We start from the raw sequence: 5,346 nt of genomic DNA, 5'->3' as shown, positions 1-5,346 counted from the left end.
AAATGGGTAGGTTAAGGTTTGGGGGTAGGTTAAGGGGTCTAAAAATCTAAATTGCTTATTAATAAAATGATAAAAATGCATACTCGCTGTAAAATGGGTAGGTTTAGGTTTGGGGTTAGGTTAAGGGGTCTAAAATCTAAATTGCGTATTGATAAAATGATAAAAATGCACATTCGCTATAAAATGGGTAGGTTTAGGTTTGGGGGTAGGTTATGGGGTCTAAAAATTCAAACCGCTTATTGATAAAATGATAAAAAAATGCATTGATACGAATATCTTGATATAAAAGATATGTAAATATTTTACGTTTTTTGGCTAAAAATATGTAGCGATTTGTACGTTTTAAACATTGATATACATCTAAATTGTACGTTTTAGCATCAATAAAAACGTACAAAAATGTACGTTTTGTGCTTGTAAATGTTACGTATTAATACCTATGTATAAACATGAGACCAGGCTGAACAGTCATGATTGAGATGTGGTATTTTAATTTTACACCATGTTTGAGAATTTATCCAAGATTTTATATTTACGTGGTACCAAATGATTACCATATTCGTTTACGATGGTATTTACTTTGTGCTCCTAAGTACCGCAAACAAAATACTTGTGGGTGCATATTATTGATTTCATGTTTTCCTAAGTTTTATCATGTCAAGATCTGAAGTTGTGTTGCTGCATAAGCACTTAATGGCAAACAGTGAATAGCTCAGGTTTATTTTGGCAGCATGTGTGTGTGTGTGTGTGTGGGTAATCCTGTACACAGTCCTGTAATGAACATGCTGCAGGCTACAGGACTCAAAAGATCTTCTCTGACACCTGAAGCAGCTCTAGGATTAGAGATTCCTCTAAAACACACACTGCAAATACATCTCAATATGCCAACCCTCCCACCATTTCACTTTCCTTCTGTAAAGTGCCGGCCAGGCGAGACTTTGGAGTCTTTGTTCGGTTATAGGCCCAGCTAACTGCCTCAGGCAATAGCTTTACTTTCCCATCAGGCATTTCTCTCAGCAGGATGCCCTTTTCGCTGAGCAGCCTTCTTCAGGCTACCTGGGCCAGCCATAGCAGAGATGGATTCAGCAGCAGGTACTGTATAGAATGTTAAGGACAGTCTAAATCGTGTTTGGATAATCGTGTACAGAGGTCATGGAGGAAATTGATATTTTAACCTAAAACAAGATTTGACCAACACTACATAAGATGCATATCTCTTGAGCAGAATCACATTTTCTGATATTGAGTTGTTCATGACAAGTATACTCATTATTTATTATTAGGACAGACAAAAAAAAAATGTTTACACATTTCCTGCATTTTTTTTTATTCTGTTGACTGCTGTGCTATTCAAATGAATTTTTATATATCTTGTGTCATATTATGTGCATTTACCTTTATATTTAGCATTTCATAGCTGATTAATTGTGTATATACATGTGGTTCTGCAAAAGGCTCAAGAGATTCGCATTCACTGCCACTACAGGTCAGTTTAGGGGTAGAGGTTAGGTTTAAAGGTAAAGTGTAATTACATGCAGGTGTGTGTGTGTGTGTGTGTGTGCACATGTAGTTTTGATTCTGTGGCTTCAGGGTTCTGGAAAGTATCGGGGTGGTTGTTTAAATCACTTCCTTTTAATTTTTAAAGTCAAATATATTTTGTGAGTGATTCTTGACAAGTCTGATTCATTTGTCGTATCACTCAGGTAAATAAGATGTTGCTCTTTTATTGCTTGTGACTTAAAGTTTTCAGTATCATCTCATTTAGGTATCTCAGACGTTTCTCCAAAATAATAATAATAAAAAAATAAATAAAATATACATGAATGAGATAATATGAGACAACATCATCATTTAGCCTTTAAAAACTTTGATGAGAAATATTAATATTTTCATGTAGAGCTGCTTGAACGGCAGAAATTGTATTTGTTTCATAATCTAAGAATTTTTTGTTATTCTTCCCGTTTATTACTGTAAAGCTGCTTTGGCCTGTAAGGTATGAAGCACTATGTAAAAAAATGTGACCTGTCTATCCTCTGAGCATCTTTTAAGACATAGTTGAGACCTCTAAAATTGTAGCATAAAATCACTGGATCCTTTTCTTTGGAAAATATATATACATATATTAAATATCTTCATTTAATGGCATTGTGTAGTGTAGGAGAAAAAATTAGATATTAAAAAGATCCCATTTGTGATTTTTTTCCCCCCTACTGGCTTTCAATCATCCACTCAGCATTGTTTTTCTATCAAACAAACACTCATATATTTAGTTGCTAACAGTATAATGGACCAAAACAATACAGCATCTGCGCTCAGAATCACTTAAAAACTGTGTGTTTGGTTTGCATGAGCAGTGTGCTTTTGAGAACTAAGCTGTCTGTATGTGCACAGACGAATACAACTCAAAATACACTTCCCATGAACAAGAGTGGGACAGAGGCAGGGGGAATGGTGCTTGTATGTGCTGAAAGGTGGATTTCTGAATTAGGTTCTTTAAATGGTGCTGGGCTGGGAGGGGAATATTGATCTTGAACTAGCCTCAGCTGGTTCCAAGGAGGCTGTGCGCAAGCGTGTGCATGTGTCCGTTTCTAGTGTCTTCCTGCACAAAGCAGTTGTGTTTTCACCATAAAAAACCCAGAGACACATCCCAGCATCCTTCAGCATGTATGAGCCTTTAGATATATCACACACTGCTGAATTAGATGCTCTGAAAATGAGAAGGCCAATAAATACAATTAACACCAAACCCCTGAGGGATAAAGCTGTGAGTGTGTGTGATCGTTTAGATGTTCATAACTGTAATTATGGAGAGATATTGTGCTGACCTGGTTAAAATATACTGTAACAGGTTAAAAAGAAAAGAAAAGAAAAGAAAAGAAAAGAAAAATAAATAATAAAATATTGAATATCTCTACAGCATCTACTTTTTTTGTAAAAATTAAAATGGTCATGGTATCTATCATCTAAATATCTAGATATCTAGATAGATAGATAGATAGATAGATAGTCTTTCTCACAGTATTTTATTCCTTACTAACTGAAATAAATACATGATATTACTAAAATGACAAGTCTTCTTCCCCTTGTTTAGGAAAAGACCCTCTGGTCCTCATCATCCTCCCCCCAGATGATGATGTATTGCTCAGGCTCTGAGTCCTTAAGGCTATTATATCGCAGGAAGCAGCCTGACGTGCTCCAAGGCACCCCGGAAAATCAATACACCAGGGGTCAATTACAATATTTAGACCATGTGACTTCCAGAGCAAAATAAATCTTTTGTATCAAAAATTCCACCCGCTTTTGTCTAACATTGCTTAGCTTTGATATGGAAGTAGAGAGACAGTTTTCTGAGTAGCTTGTAATATTAAAGTAATCATCAGTGTGTTTAAAAGAATGAATGTCAGTGTGACAATGTGTTAAATCATGTTTCCTGTCAGCATGTTTGTGACAGTACCAGAAATTATTCTCACACTTGGAAGGCCAAACAAAGTAGTTTCGTTTTCACAACGAAACACACAGCGTCTCAACGACATGACAAAGGCAGTAACAATACTACAGCGAGAATCAAAGTTACACCTTCTTTCTTTGCATGAACATTTGGGCGGTGTTATGCAAATCTTCCCACACAGTGACGTAGACGTGGGGGCGTGTTTAAACAAGGCTTTTTAACGAGGGCGTGGACGAGTCTTAACTTTTATAAAGAATATCTCTTTGGGTTTGAGACTTTAGTCTTTTCAACTTTAGGGATCTTATCTATTCACGAACAGCTTGTAACACTCCAAAGAGAAAGGAAAACTTGAAATTGCATCATATGACCCCTTTAATCAAGGCAAGAATCAGCATTACCACTGCATAGTACTGTACCTCAAATACTGCAAATCCTACTGATTTGAAGTGATCAGATTAATATTTACAGACAATAAAATAAACAAAAAAGTATCTCATACATTGAAGAAGGGACCCGAGCTATATCTATGGAGACCATAATGTCATACCGACTTGGAGGTGGCCTCTTTTGACATATTTACCAGTAAGGAACCACCTACATTACCCTAGCAACAACAAATAATTTTAGAATTTATTTATAATAAAATTCTATTAAAATTTACGATGGTAAATGTTTGGAAAGCATTTATAAACATAGCTAAAAATCGTCTCATAATTTACAATGGTTTGGATTGTATTTTTAGTGGCTATCTTTTTGTGCTGCATCATGTGTTTTTTTTTTTTTGTCAAAACGAATAAGATAAATCACAAGAGCAAAAAGATAAATGAAGATGTATGAAATGAGGATGAGCGATTGCATTTCTGTTTCCCAGAAAAACTTTGAAACTTTTAGCTGATTACAGCTTTTCCCTCCCATCCCTGTCTCTCCAGCTCAGACACACAAAGCAGCGCTGTGATGAATGGTTTTCAGAAATATGCAAGCTTGACTGAGGTGGTGCAGGGCTGGAATGATCTTGATTTACTGTAGGTAAATTTGACCAAACAAACTCTGCCAAACAAAACTCTGGAAGGAAACTATTAAATTAATCTTTTTTTTCTTTTCTTTTCTTTTTTTCCCCTCTGAGAGCTAGCTTGCAACAATATTACATGTATTCATATTATATTAATGAAACTGAAGTCATAAGTTTAAGCTATTCTGTAGAATTCTTTTTTTTTTTAAAGTTATTCCAGAGTAAAATGTTTCTTAGCTCAAGAAAATTGAGTTCCTTGTTATATATCAGATGTTTATCCTAAAATTCATCATGACAAAGAACAAACTAGTTGTCAGAGTACAGACTTTAGCAAATCTGAGGAAAAACAAGAGACATACAGTATACAAACTAGCATCCATTTGCTAGTTATCATTGCTGCTAATTAATTATGACTATTAAGTCTATAATCCAGTATTGCAATATTCCCACACATTCATATTTAAAATTGTTAAGCTGCTTAAGCTGTTTCCTCTTCAGAAAATCTACCTTTGTTTGTCTCTTACGAATAAATCATGTACAGATTCAAACCCTAGTGAGTTGCCACACTGTCTACATAGGCTTCAATCTAACTGAAATAGAATCTCATAAGTGACTGATATGGAATACTATGTATAGGCAGCCACACAAATAACACTCCTTATGCAAAACACACAGAAGACTCCACTCACAACCAACTCCAAAGCTAAGAATGCAATACTAAAATGAGTATTGCTTTACTATAGGCATAATGCAATGTGTACAAATAAAATAAAAAAAAGATAAATAAATAAATTAGTTTGAATAGTTCATATATATATATATATATATATATACAGTCATGGCCAAAAGTTTTGGCAGTGACATCAATTTTGTGTTTTGCAAAGTTTGC

The sequence above is a fragment of the Sinocyclocheilus rhinocerous genome, unplaced genomic scaffold (genome assembly GCF_001515625.1).
Source record: "Sinocyclocheilus rhinocerous isolate Xijiao unplaced genomic scaffold, SAMN03320098_v1.1 scaffold138, whole genome shotgun sequence".
NCBI lineage: Eukaryota > Metazoa > Chordata > Actinopteri > Cypriniformes > Cyprinidae > Sinocyclocheilus > Sinocyclocheilus rhinocerous.
The sequence above is the reverse complement of the archived record's forward strand: the minus strand, read 5'-3'. Positions refer to the sequence as shown.